Raw genomic sequence first — 15,352 nt, forward strand, 5'->3', positions numbered from 1 at the left:
CTGTTTCTGTACCTCAATAAGAAGCACACGTCGTTGGGGCAGACAAATCTCAAATGATTCCGCACGTCAGGATGCCGGTACACAGGCCATAATGGTCTGGCTACCATGGGATACACGTGTCATCGCCGAATAACCACCGTGAGCGTGGCCTCATGAAGACATGTTGCGAAATTGCCAATAGATATGCATACCATCGTCAACGTACTTAATCGTCAAAAGCACAGGTAGATAGAAGTGTGAGTTACCGCTGTACTGCCGCTGTAATTCCGCTGCCTACGATGACGAGCTGCCCTTCCCCCTAGTGTTGTCTCAACATGAAGTTCTCTTAGTGGCCCACTTGCAGACGCACAAGTATAAAGTATTACAAAATGTTCAGTATTTTCAAAATGTTACTGAATCAAGAAGCAACACCAAATTTTAAGGGGGTATGGTAGGGTGCATGAACTATCTTGGTTTCAGCTTTATATCTCAACAACTGTTCTATATATTAGCGTGAAGTTCTGCACGCTCAATAGCAATAGTGTTGGCCTTAAATGGTGTAATTTTTTACTGCAGGCCTTTTTTATTTTTTGTGTATTTGAGAACCAAACTTTAAGCTATGATGTAAAATAAAACGTACCTTTCCTCAGAAACAAAAAACAGCATGACCGTGAAATTTCGCACAATAATTCTTTATAACAGTGGGTTTAACTGGAACCTTTAAAAAATGCTTTGCTACATTTACGTCACAAGAAAAAAAATATTGCCGTCACACGTCTTGTACCGTGGAGGGTCTTTCTAATAATCTTTTCTTTTTTTTTAGTTATACCTGAGTGATTTTTTCACACATTTAGGTTCAGATTACTTGCAAGGGATGTGAGCATATTCTGGGAAAATTTCAGCGTAATGGGCTGTATAGTTTTGCAGAAAAGGTACATCAAGTTCCAAAAATTTTGAAAAAAGTGATTTTGAGAAAAACGCATTTTTATGTTTGCACCTTCACTACAACCGTTCAACATGCACCAGCAGAGTACAGAAACTTTCTGGCTTTTTTGGTGTCTTCCATAAAGCCTTTCTTCATGTTTACGTTTACGTAAACATGAAGTAAACATGATTATGTAAACACTGAAAAAATGACGGAAAACAACATGTAAACAACCCCTCGCGTCTGTCACGTTTAAATACCAGGCGGCGCGCTTTTTGGCGCCACTTTTAAATGGCTTAGAGCGCTCCTACGCGCTCGCCGCTGCACTGTTTTGCTCCCCACAGTGTGTATTATTTTTTATTGATAAAAGAAAAAAATAAGTTTTTTGGTCGATTTGCCCTACTATATCCCCTTAAAGGTGGACCTGCACTGGTCCAGGAAGATGGGCGCTCACTGCAAGGGTGGGTTCCGTCCTAAGCGGCGTAAACGTTGCGCTCAAAAGAGGTTAAATGATTACAAAATGCACAAGAAAAGCTTACTCAACCACGAAACAAACGAAACACTCTGTGTTTCAAGTGTGTTCAAACAGCAGGAAGCTTTATAACTTCACAAATATGACACACTTTTTTTTTCAGCGAGAATCCATGCGAAGGAACTAACAGCACTCTTCGCCCTGACTTGTCTCTTTCGAAGATGTCCTCGTGCGAAAAGAACCAAGATGTTGAAAATAAACTTCCCTGTTCTCATTCTGACAAAACCGCGATTTATCTCGGCATAAACGAGGTGAGGAGAAAAGCTTGTTGCTAAAAAAAAATGAACAGCAGTTCTTCGTGAATTAACTAGAAACAGTTCAATATTCGCGAATATACGCACAAAATAGATTTACAGACCTGAATTGCGTGAAAGCCGGCTCGGCGACCGAACGGGACGCATAAAGCCAACAAAGTCAATCCTTGCAAGCCGCAGCAGCTTTAGTGCACAGCGCAATGCACTCGTGCAGTCGTGCACCCTAAACACCAGAACACAGAAATTGAGTGGTGCCATATTCAAAGCGTGGTGGCGCCACCTGCTGCTCCAACGCCTCCGAGCTGCCAAGCGAGGTGACCGCAGGTAGACGCAGTGCTTGCGCTGCCTGCACTTTGACATTTCTTTGAAGTTGTCAGGAAGGACGGGATGGTGAATTTTAGCCGTCGAATTTAGTTAGTCAACTTCAGCTTCTCGGAAAGGTTGTGCTGTAAATCGGAACGGCTGTGGCAAGCGCAATGTCCGCATGCGGAGCGGATCGTCCGGGTAGTCCGTGGTACCTTTGCGTGCGGGAACATTGGTTCTGCGGATATTCCAATTTATACTTGCACGCCTGACAATAACGTCATGCACTAGTAAAAACCTTGCAGTACGCGATATACTTTATCTCCACGTTGTAGTGCCTGTAAAAATCTCGCAGACAGCAACTTGAAAGCAGGCGGCATACCGCAAGTTCGAGTAAGCGAATAGCGCACGTGCGCGGATGCCTAGATGTGTCCGTTCTTTGTCTTGGGAGGGCGGAAGAATGAATTAACATTAGTTCAGCCGTGTCGTATTTACTGTGCAGCGTATACGTACTTTTTAAACGAAAATCGCCACCCTTGCCCTCTGGCCAGTAGTTAAGCAACACAAACCAGCTTTCACACACAATGCTGTCCAGTAGTTGCTGAAAGGTGCTGCGAAATTACGTGGCCGCTAACGCCAGTGCACGGAATTCAATCGGTTACGCCTATGAGTTCGATTGTCATGAGCACGCACGCACGCACGCACGCACGCACGCACGCACGCACACACACACACACACACACACACACGCAAGCACGCACATCGCGATCAATGGTAGCTCTCACCACATCTTAACTGACCCATAGCGTAGTTTATTTTTTATTGAATGTTGTTCTGCTAGTAGCATTTCATGCATGAAACTCACCACCAGGACGCATGCTGTTGCAGTCATGAAATGCTCTTCTCGCATTTTGTAGGTCCTGTATCCATTCCTAAAACCGCCAAATGAGTTGAGGCCATGAAACTGTGGCCTCCTGTGCAGGAGCATCATATCATTCTACTACCTTCAGAAAACTAAGGCTTGTGACCTGGAACAAGTGAATGCTATCAAGTGTGCAGATGCGTACAATTATGTGGAAAGCGGGAATGTTGGCTGCCTGTTGGCACGCAAAGACTTTTCTCGGGACCACATTTTTCTTAAGGGCGTATTGCAGAGATTCCAAGCACTTAAGTTACCAACTCACAAAGCTTGGCTCTGCTTGACATCCACTGGCACAGCCATCACAGCAGCCTGTACTTGTATGGCAGGTGCTGCACTTGTTTGCATCCACGTTGGTAAGCTCAATAATTATTACACCTTACTCCCCTCTTTAATGCTGCCAGACAACGGATGGATTATGGTGCCTTCTAACAGCACTGAAAATGCAGGCAGACATTCTCTTATGAACATTTGCTGTAATCAGGCTGTGTGGGAGAGGGCATTTTCACCATTGTGCTTTTATATCTGCTTGTACTGAAAAATGTAACAGCTTTTTGTCTTGTGAAAAACTAAGCAAATAATGTATTTTGTTCCAGGAGCTTTTCTTTAGAAAGTAGAGTTTCCTGTACGCCTTGGCTTGACCGGTGCTGCTTGTACTGATAAAAGTGCTTAGTGGAACCGGGGAACCAAGAAAAAGGTTGTTCCTGGAGTTATCAGAGATCGATTTCAAGCTCCATAAGGGAATTCCACCAAAAGAGAAGTGGTCATGAATAAGTCTGTCGTGAATTTATGAAGTTTGAAGACATTGCACCCTTGTTCAGCATTTCCAATCCAACCCCTTCAAGGTCTTTGCTGGTGGTGAAGGCACACTTCTACATTTGACATTAAATCCTCCGCATCGCCAATATGCGCCTGAACCATGTGCACCTGAAGCATCCGCTTCTGTTTGCCACCAACTCATGGTACTCACAGCAGTGCTGGGCCCGAGCACTGTGTGTGCTGGCAACCGTTCTTTCATAAATATGTGGCCATAACAGAAGAAGCACGGCTTCATTTAGCCAAAGGTACAGTAGAGCAAAGGGGAAACGTATGGCAAGGAAATCACTGGGTCAGAATTGTTGCCTCGACTACATCCACGTGCCAAAGCGCAAGCAAACTAATCCAGAAGAGGCAGTGGCTCGTTTGTTGAAGGATACTTTTTATGGAAACAAAGCGACAGAACATGGAAAGCAGTGTGAGCCACTTGCCAGGGAGGCATTTGAGCTAGAGAGCGGTAAAATTACATGTGCAAAGGATAGGCACTGTTGTCTATCGCAGCCACTATTTTCTCTCCGCAAGCCCCGATGGCCTCGTTGACAATGAATCAATTCTCGAAATAAAGTGCCCATATGTGGAAGACTGCTCTGCCCACGTGGACGACGGGAAGTATGATGTAAAGAAAGAAACTGAGGGTTACCAACTACGCAAATCAGGCCGTGCAGGCTACTACAGCCAGGTGCAGATCACAATGTGCTGCTGCCAAAAGCAACATTGTTTCTTCTACGTATGGACGAAGAGAAAAACTGTACTGGTTGAGGTCAAGTATGATACTGAATTTATAAAGTCCAACCTGCCAAGGATACGCAGCTTTTATTTCTGTTCATCTTTGCCTGCACTGGTTGACGACAGTGAAACTCACAACTCTGGAGCACTGGAAGATTCCCGCATGTTTTAAAGCAGCACAGGGAATCAAAGCAAATAGACTTAGTTTTGGGCAGTCCATAACAGGAAGAAAATTGAGTTCTTGTTTGAAATTCATGGACAATAAAACAAACTCAGTATCCAGAGGAAAGCATATGAGTGAGAGTTTCTTAAACGATACCGTTGTTTGTTTGCTTGAATTTAATTGACAGTTCTTTTGTTCATGGGCTGGCTTGCTTTGCATTGACTTTTATGTGCCTGTTTTGCTGTTTTTCATATCTATTGTGCCAAGCGTCTGGAGAAGCTCTGTGACCATTTGTGGTCTTGCCTACAAAATCATGACTGACATAATTAAAAGCATCTTTTCACTACTGTGTGATGAAAATCAACAATGCATTTTTAAAATTCTGCATAGTATTCTTTACTGTTTAGCGTGTGGTGTACTGTCACATCAAGAGAAGAGCTATCATGCAACAAAGAAAAACAATATAAACAAGTCTGTGCTTAGAACTGAGGCTGGCAGAAGTAGAGCAGACACAAAAAGAAACAGTGAACACTGAAAGACCAAAGGTAAAAGCTGAATTCTTCCCAGTCCATTACAACATCTCAATGTAGAGTGGTACCAGCAGGCACAAAAAGCCGTCGTTGACTTTACCCACTCTTGCCTTTCGTGTCTAAACGCTGGTAGTAATAGATTGCACAAATCCTCCTTACCTAGAAAAAGAACCTCAGTTGAAAGTTTTAACAGATCAGAAGATAGATCTTAAATAAAACACTTACCGTTTGCTCTGAATGAGAGGAGACTTCAAGTTGCAAAGCTTAGCACACACTGTAAGAACGTCATTTATAAGTGCCCTATGGTGAATTGGCACACTGCTTCAGTATTCTGGATGTCTTTATGCGGTTTATTGCCCTTTCAACGTGGATTCGTAGGGATGCAATTCGCCTTGTTGAGGTGGCCTCTTTTTCGTGAAACCTCTTCCTCCCAAGAGTGAAAGCTGGGAAAATCAGGCGGATGTGTTTGGCTTTCATTTCATAACTTAGGACAAAGCCCTGATCTGCCATCAGCTCTTCATCATTCTCAAGTTATTTGCAGAACCCACAGTGCTGCACAATAAACCTGTCTGAAGCGCGTTCACCATACACGTGAGAAACAAACATAATGAATCCACTGGGCGCAATCGCAACAAGAAATTTTCCTGTTTTTGCAAATTTGTATTGGCTGTACGTCTGAGCCCGTGCATACAATTTCTTTGGGCGCTGCATGTGTAATTTTAGACAATCAATGATACATGTTGTGCCCTTGTATCCACTCTGTGCGAAGGTGTGTGGAAGAAACCATTGAATTGTTTCAAGAGGAAGCTATGCAATCAAATAAATTCTGCTTTTGTCTGCCAGCGTGGCCACCATCTTGCGAAAAGTTTTCATGCAAGAGACACACACAAACTGAATCTGTATGCCAGGTCTGCATACAGGAGACCAAGCCTGAGGCGCATTAACGTTAACAGAACAGTATCACTGACCGTGTGTTCTGGAATTTTGGCTTTGTTTCTACAATTGCTACAGAAAGTGTTGTAACTTAAGCCTGCATAAAAAAGGGTACTGAGCTGGCGGTAGTGCCAGAACAGGGTAAAAATGTGTTTGGGTGCCTATGTATCTCGTGATTTGTGCGCTGCGTAGCCGTAGTCATGCTCAATGTGTTCGAAGTCTGGTGATGTATGATTGGGTGTTAACTGGAGCTCTGTATCTGGTGGTGGAACGTTCGGCGTGCTTGACACTTCAACTGCGCCCACAGACTCCCGCAAAAACTCAATATTGGTATTGTTTGCTGGTTCGGCGGCCATAACAGTGAAAATAGCGATGTTTTCGTCATGATGAGCAGCACTAGTAGGTTCCACATCACCACCAAAACTGGTGTTTTAGTGTGCTATAGCAGACTCGTCATCAAGTGTGATGTCCGTGGCTTCTGCAGTCTCACTCTCATCTTCATCTTCCTTTTGTGGGCTATCTACCGTAGCCTTCAGCCGACGTCTCTTTAGAGGACAGCTTGTGCCTCAGAAGCTGCCGCCTTCCGTGAACAACCTGTGTTGACAACATAAACGGTTGCAAAATGTTTAGTGTTTCAAAGCTCACTCTGAATAGGTGGAAAGAAAAATGCACACAGCAAAAGGGCAAGAACGATATTAACACCAATAATTCAGCTTGAACATGGTTAGGTTTACTCTCAGATTCACCTGAGCACCATCTGATTTAGATACGCATAGTGGCCACAGAACAATTCAAGCATTAAAAAAACCTGACCTCTTCCCCAGCGGTCAAACCACACACAACTATAACAACACCTATGATGACGCTGAGATATAACCTGCTTGCAGCGCTCCGCCCAAATGTAGCCATGCTTCTTCCCTCTGTCCTTATCCCACGGTACAATTTAGTGCCTTTTGGTTCTAAGATAGTTTGTTCATTTGGCAGCCTAATCACATTAGCTAATTTGCTCAGAGCGATTCACAACAAACCGACACAGTGCATCTTAAACTCGTAATATTAAGGCAGCTTTCATTTGAAACAAATGCTGAATATAAATACAATTTGCAAAATACGAAAAACACTCCAGTCATCGCCATTGTAACATGCAAATTGCCTGTTCACATAAGCTGAAATCTATCATGGTTACAGTGTTAAGCCGATTTTGCGCTATAATGAAATAATATCAACTTGCACTTTGCCGATTCTGTACTGCAATAAAATCTGCTCACTTCGAGGATCAACAAGTTGGCGTTTCTTTAAAGCAGCATAATTATTTGGAGCTTCCCAGTGTTTTGTCAAGCCCTCCTGTCATGTAATTTTTTGGTGACTTGTCTGTGTTCACTATGCTATTGTGTTATTTTTTAAACAACGTTGCACTTATGAATACTTTTCTTACTCCTTCCGTTTCCTTCTGTTTATTTGAACTTCCTGGTTTTCTTAATCACACTGTTCATAAAGAAATGGAATGTTCTCTTGACGAAAGTTGACAAAAGAAGAATTAAAATAAAAATATCTCGTTAATGGAACGCACAAACTTCGAGTACACAGCTAAAGTTGGCTGCACCCTTCAAGCAATGCAGAAGCAACATGTATGCGCGGCATACTTCGCAAAGTATGGAAAGCACACGTAGCTCGGGCACCCTCACGCGTTTGTAGGCTAACTGCGTTCTGTACCAACCAGTGAAGAGTACAAAACTACCAGTAAACAATATCGGCATGAAGTATCACTACAACTCTGAACGGACACTGCGCGGGTCTTATTTCCGTTTCCAAAACGCGCTGCCGTTGTATCATCCCTGACGCCACAAATGAAATTTTTGTCAAGCGAGTATCGCCGTGACGCGAATTCAACGATACAGCGTAGGCCGGCGCCGCTAACATGTGCATATGGCAAACTGGTGCAAACCGTAAGTTGCGTTTACCTTCTTAGCCCAGGCAAGACGAAGCATTGGCACAGGATCCAGCTCAATTGGCCGCTTGTCAATGAAATTGTCCGAGCACACTTGCATAATCTCATACTGCAGTTACCGGGTGCCAATGTATTCGGAAATGTAGCGCGGCAGTGAGCCTGTCGCACCGAGCCGTTCCCCCCCCCCCCCAATATATATATATATATATATATATATATATATATATATATATATATATATATATATATATATATATATATATATATATATATATATATATACCTACTCGAACATTCACCCTTGGCCCGTAATTCTTCCTGTGCACCGCAGTAACCCACCTGTGGCGAAGCTCGGCGTTTTTTGTGGCTGACGGAAAGCGGTGCGAGCTGAATATGCCACAGCGGCACAGCTCTCGACGTACAGGCTCGTTCACTCTTCGGGTGAACACGGCTCACCGTGGCCGCGCTCCGCGGGGAGCCAGTGCGTCCGGCGCGGCAGCGCATCGAAGCGAAGCGGCGCAGGCGCACACAGACCTCGGGGAGGCGCTTCGCGTCGTCTGCTACAGCGCTGGAGCGCGCCTCTCTGGCTTTGCTGTAAAGTACGCTTCGCTAGACCTTGGTGACTGAGCGACCGAGGCGGCGTGGCGGGAAGGCGCACTTCACTTACTGGAGCATTTTCCAGCTGGTTCGGTCTACAGCTTGTGAACAGCCTGCTTAATCAATATACATTAACAGAAACAAGCTTATCACCACATAAATCACTTAGCATGTTTTTAATAAGTGATGAGGGTAAAAATACAGTCATTTTTTCGCGCTCTTTATTAGGCTCGTGCCAATTTATTTGAATCTCACAGCACTTGGTGTAGTGCATACCGAGAAACCTATTAGGCGCGCTCTTCTTCGTTGGAGTCATCATGTGATGAGCCTAGCGCGCCATTTCGCGCATGTCTTGATGCTAGAACGAATGTGCTTAATTGAGCTAAAAAGCGACCGAAACCCGCAATAAATGCCACAGTAAGTTAGAGAACGATTGTTCAATCATGCATCATCATGTTTGCCATCGATTTTACCATTAAGGAGGGCAATAATATTACTTCGACAGCAACTAAGAAGTGACATCCGCTACTTCGCGACTTTCTTATTGACGCGTTAAGGTTGCTGGTAGGGGTGCATGGAGCGCTTTACGCGATGTTGTTCTGTACTTGCATCTTGCATCTTGCAGACATATTTGCACATTGAATACCCCATAACACACACACACACACGCTACATGCACGCGAACGCGTCTTGGCGGCACAGGGAAGATGGCGGCTGATCGCTAGGTTCCGGAGTATGCGCTCAGCCCATCCGGTTCGAGACTATCGTGTTCTGGTCTAGAGGGGGTAAGCAGTTCACGTCATCTTCGGCGAAGAGCACTAGCATCATCCACGGTTGCCGCCATATTGCCGGTCGCTATTTTGAGCGTTCGCCTGTTTTGTGTGTGTCATCTTGTGCTGAAGCGGACGTACCATCCTTCGCTCTCGTGTGACATGTACAGCGAAACTGTATGTAGCTACCCTCCGGCGGTGGTCGATGTCCGTCCGTCTACGCGTCGCGTCGACACGAAAAATAATTCTGGCTCCAGTTTCTCGCGAATGCTATGTGGCTCTCAATATAATGTAGGTATCTTGGAAAAAAATCATACTGAAATTGGCCGATAAAACAACTCTATCATTACGCTGAGTCTTATTTACGTGTCGTAATTGGGTAGTTCACAGTAGAGTTGTAAAAGTTACATAATTCCCGTCTGATGTCAATAGATGGCCGTTTACGGAGGGAGTATGGTCACAGAAAACGGCTGTAACTTGTTTTATCGAAACTGTCCCGAAAGAAATTATGTGACAATTAGCCGCTAAGACGAATCTAACATTAAGCCGAGTTTCATCGGCTTTTCATAATTGCGTAGTTCACAGTGAAGTTGTAGATATTGTGGAATTCCTGTCTGCTGTCAGCACATGGGTTTCTACGGGAGGGAAACGGACAGCCCCATGTTTGTCGGCTAGAATAAAACTCTAGTCCTCCCTAGTTTAATTCAACTAATCAACTGAGAAGTATGCTCAATCGCAAATTAGAAAAAAAGAAAACTTTTTTTTTCGTGCAGTGCTCTGAGTGCGCTCCGGTCAACGCATGTCGTCACTCGCTTCGAGGCTCGGTTTAACGGCCGCTTGCGTCCTATACACACGGTTACCACCAGTGGGCGTTGTGTGTTGTGGTCCCGTCATAGTCGCCTAGGCGAACTTATTGGCAGTTTCCATGTGGCTCTGGCCTTGGCTCCGGTATGTCCTGGACGCGTGTTGAGCGTAGTACTATGGTAATACCTATATATACACGGATGCGTCGAATTAGGTAAAACACACTACAACTTCGCTGCTCGTCCTTCTTCCCAGAGTGTAACGGCTGATGAATTTTTTACTTCGTCGCCTACCCGTGTAGGTGTCATCGAGTGTAAAAAAAAATTGATATGAAAGAACGAAAGCAATCGAAGAAGAAGTTTCTCGCTTAAAGGCGGCGATCCACTACTGCCATCACGCCCGCACATGCGGCATGGCAAGCTATTTGAGAGATTTTTAGGCGTTTGTACAGCCCACCACACCATCGCTATTGCTCGACATGCACTGAAGCTTCGGCCACTACACACATGTGATGAGTGTTGCTTGTTTTGCTCTGGAAACGTGAGTCAAATAGAGACGCACGAGCAGCGACGCAGAAACCTACGGTTAACGGCTGCTTCCTTCTCTACCGCACTTCGGAAACACGCCACCAGTGGCGCGTCCATACCGGCACGCTGTAAGCGTTCCATACTTGTACATAAATATATACCGAACATCACAGTGACGCGGACGGCGAGAATTCACCTGCAGTGCAGACATAATTCGCAATAGTATTTATTTTCCTGCAAAGGTATCCGCTGTGGTTTGAATTTACCCGGAGCTGCAAAGAAAACGTGCTATACTTGAAAATAATACCACGCGATTACGCCCTTGTGCGTATTGACATTAATGTCCTTCATGATGACGATATATTGGCATTCCTTTGGAAACAGGACGGTGACAAATAGTCATGGTCACGGCTTGTCACCCGTTCGCTGTCGGCGCGAAGTCGTCGACGGGGTATACAAGCCGGTTGGTCGTTCCGTACTCAAGCGAGGACAGGGAAGGACGCAGAGTCGGGAGAAAGGAAGAAAGAAGGAAACTTATTGACTGACAACGACAAACAAATAAAAGCAATGACACGAGAGCACTAACACACATGTACTTATACAGATCAATGATGAGGACAAAATAAATAGAACGAGCAACTAATAGTGGTTATAGAAAGTAACTCTGCACAATAATGCACCTAATAATGCTCCACTAAAACAGTGTTCAAAAGAAAACAAATGATGACATGCGCATAGCCGGGCAGCAGCAGCAAGTCCATAAACCGTGGAGTCAACGACAGAGCTTTGACGAAGAACGCTGCATGGCGAGCCGCTCTTTTTGCGGTGGATGCGATTGCTGTGCTGGGTTTACCGGGAGTCTGGATCTGACGACTTCCCTCGAGCAGGTTGAACTAACTCGAGGGGAAGTACCGTGAACTTCGTTGCAGACGTTGGTTTGCCGTACGTTAACTCGTCACTCGGAGTTCTGATGTGGCTAGACGGCCCACGCGATACTCTACGGCACTAGCCCCTTGACGCTTCTCAGCAAATTAAAGGCTCAGCTTCCCGACTGCTTAGCTCGGTTTAAAACCTGCGTTTAAGTAACTTCTCTTTTCCCTGATTTCCTAGGTCGGGGAACCTCAGATATGGTGACGTCCCATCAAGTTCACCTGATTGTATCACGGCTTCTCCCAAAGTCTTGGCCGCGCCTCTTTTACATGGAGGCGAGGGAGCGGGTGATTCTTCCCTGCTGTTGCAGGTCGAGCCCTTGAATTGCACCACAAAGACACATACGCACACTATTGAGTCCGTGGCGGACGTCTACTATCCGTTGAAAAATGGAAGAAATAACGGCAGCCGAACATATGGCGCGAGACCCCCCGGCAACACACACACTATCAAGCAATTGGCAACACCAAATATTTCAGAGGAATCACAGCCCCTCTCACCTTAGCAACCTTCTCAATGCACGCGCGAGGCAGAAAATGCACAGGATGTTTCTACAAAAGACTCTCGGGACTTCTAGGTAGCTCCACACACACACACACACACACACACACACACACACAAACACACACACACACACACACACACACACACACACACAAACACACACACACACACACACACACACACACACACGCACGCACACGCACGCACGCACGCACGCGCACACGCACACGCACACACACACACACACGCAGACATACACGCACACACACAAATCTTTAAATCTGGCTTCGACATTTTCGGCCACTTGCCCGCGTGGCCGGCAATACCCGTCTTGCTTGCTGGTTCCTAGTCCCACGACCTTTTGGCGGCCGTTGATCACTGCTTTGCCGATTCGAACAATGCCGCACCGTGACAGTAACCAGGCCTGCTTGAGCTAATCAAATAATGTAGTAATAATTATCCGTCTACCATTTTGTGTGTCTCTCCTTAATCTTTTATCTCCTCCTAAAAACTTTACCTTGTACAGTTCTTAATTATGCGTGTACTGGATTCGGTCACGTAAATCGTTTCCCTGATTCCACCAATACTCTAATCATCTGGTATCCCAACGGCGGACCAGTGAATGCTTCCATCATCGCCAAATACCAACGCTTCTGTAAGATGGGCACTCCCTACGGGTCTCGCTGGGTAAATATCCTGGCATTCCATTAGGGTGTTCCTGTCCTTGGGCAACAAGCAGCTCGAGCCTCGAAAAGGAAGGCGCTGCCCTTTGCGTTGTCCTACAGATTTTGACATCTGCTTTCTTTCTTGCCATTCTTTCACACGTTCTCCGCGAAATTTCCGCGCAGTCAGTTCATACGAGATGTGGAACAACCAGGCGCAGCAGTGTCTGCAGTATGCGGCAATTTTTCTTTGCTGCGCCAAAATGGGACGCGCGTTATCAGCTGCGTTGGGAGTATGTGTTGCGAAATATGTTTGGCTGCCGACGAAGAACCGGTGCCTGTGAACTGCCAGAGTGAACTGGAAAATCTATCTGATCGCTTTGCGTGGGAACTAAACATAAGAGTTCTCGTGCGCGACCAACCCAGTGGAACCCCGAAACATCTAAGCGCCAATGATTATTTGCGGCAGCCATCTGTATCGTTATCACGCATTTTATGTCTAGTGTATTTTAGGTTACTATAATATGTCTACGTTTGCCTCCTGTATGATTAGGGTTGTTCGTTTACGGGTTTTACATATTATTTTAAATAGGGGTGTAAAAATTGGGTGCTAATATTCAAATTGATAATCGAGGCGAAATGTTTTTTTTTGTGTGAAACCATTCCGTAATACGGGTTCTCTCGGGTTAAACCCACAGATGTACGAAGCAATACGCTCAGTTTATCTTATCAGAACGTATCACGAGCTTCCTAAATCTAACGCGTTAAAATTGTTTGTTTCAAGCAGGTAATCGGGGGCTACATAAGTGTGTTCTAGCAAGTACTCTCCGAAATTAGGCGTTTGTTTTGAAGGGAATCAGTAATAATGACAATAAAGAGCTTTGATAACTTATTCTTAGAAATGAAACATTTTATTCGCAAGAAGCTGGTCATCGATTTTTTACACAACATTGTTTACATACATTATCATCCGCATGAGCAACATGTCGGTCTTTATTCGAGGCCTGCCCGGTCGTTGAACGCATCTCAGCTGGGAGAAATTTCTCTCAACATCGCAGCTTCCATTAGTATAGGCACAACAATGTCAGTGCATTTGCCAGCCTGGGGTAGCAAGTGGTAGAATCATGCCAATACTCAATGAGTTCGACAGCTGTGTTTGTGGGGGCTTGCTTCCAGCAAGTAATGGTTGAACCCGTCGTGAAATGCATCTATGCGCGCTGCCCAGAGCATGCGCGCGCTTAGCACTTGCTTTATAGAAAAAACACGTGCGCGCGCTGCCCAGAGCATGCGCGCGCTTAGCACTTGATACATCGTAGGTTACGGACATGAACAGAGGCTGGTAGTCATCGCATGACTGCCCCAACAGACGCTTCTGAAATGGATCGAGGACGGCTCCCAACTTCCACAAAGTTAGCTGGTTTCGGCTTTGTCTCAGACGTTCCGTTCAAAAGTGCAGTGCCAATTGTAGCGAGTTTCGTGCAGAACTCTTCACAGCATGTTTTTACTAATGTGGCGCTGCTCTTAGGTGCTGTAGACAAAACAACTCCGGCCTGATCACCTTTATGGATCATCGTTGAAAGCTCACTGACAGTCTGCTGCTTGACGTTTACCAGGTGATCAAAGCTGGGCATCAGAAGTTTTCACCTTTCAAGCATTTTCTGGGCGTCTAAAAAGCTGTCAAATGCGCCTCTCGTCAGGATTGCCTTCGAATAAAGAACTGTGTTTTTCAGAAGCGAGAAGTAAGGGGGTTAACCGAGAGGACCATATTTTATTAATCATAGCATAAGAAGCCAACAAACAAAGACACCAAGGACAACACAGGGGAAGTTATTTGTACTTACAAATTAAAAATAAAGAACACTCTCAGGGTTAGTTCTAGTAGTAGCACATAAATACGCCGGAAAATGGATGGGAAGACGGCGTTGTGGTACCTCAATTGGTTGAGCATCTCACGCGTAATGCGAAGACGTGGGAATTTTCCGCCCCTGCGGCAAGTTGTTTTTTCATCCACTTTCAACTGAATTAGTTCATAATTTTTGTTTATTTTCAGTTATTAGGTACAAGTAATTTCCCCTGTGTTGTCCTTGGTGTCTGTTTATTGGCTCCTTATAATATTATTTTCCAGAAAATGTCACTCAAATAGGTTCCACTTTGCTGCTTTCACGCGAGCTTTCAAGAAGTTCCATGAACGAGATCCAAATTTCTTTGATAACCACAAGCGCTTTGTAGAAGCTTTGCCATCTATTCGGAACAAGGGAAGGTGGCTTAACATCAGGTCCAAAGAGGTCATTAGAAGCACAAATTTCGGTGCACTTTTGGTAGAGCTTGTTAGCGTGCTTAAATAACACTCCAAACTTAATCACTACGGATAGAACTGCGGACATGCATGAATTGAATTATGGGGTTTTACGTGCCAAAACCACTTTCTGAATATGAGGCATGCCGTAGTGGAGGACTCCGGAAATTTCGACCACCTGGGGTTCTTTAACGTGCACCTAAATCTAGGTGCACTCCCTAAATCTAAGTACAC

At 45.0% G+C, this 15,352-nt stretch overlaps 1 long non-coding RNA gene across 2 annotated transcripts in view; it reads right to left on the reverse strand.

Moving 5' to 3' along the window:
- Positions 1–5,813: 5,813 nt before the first annotated feature.
- Positions 5,814–15,352, reverse strand: part of LOC135913662 (uncharacterized) — a 91,025-nt gene continuing 81,486 nt past the window's right edge. For both annotated transcript variants that reach the window (XR_010568089.1, XR_010568090.1), the window contains exon 3: positions 5,814–6,674. This is a non-coding gene — a long non-coding RNA (uncharacterized lncRNA). The remainder of the gene's footprint in view (positions 6,675–15,352) is intronic.

Source organism: Dermacentor albipictus, chromosome 6 (genome assembly GCF_038994185.2).
Source record: "Dermacentor albipictus isolate Rhodes 1998 colony chromosome 6, USDA_Dalb.pri_finalv2, whole genome shotgun sequence".
Taxonomy (NCBI): domain Eukaryota; kingdom Metazoa; phylum Arthropoda; class Arachnida; order Ixodida; family Ixodidae; genus Dermacentor; species Dermacentor albipictus.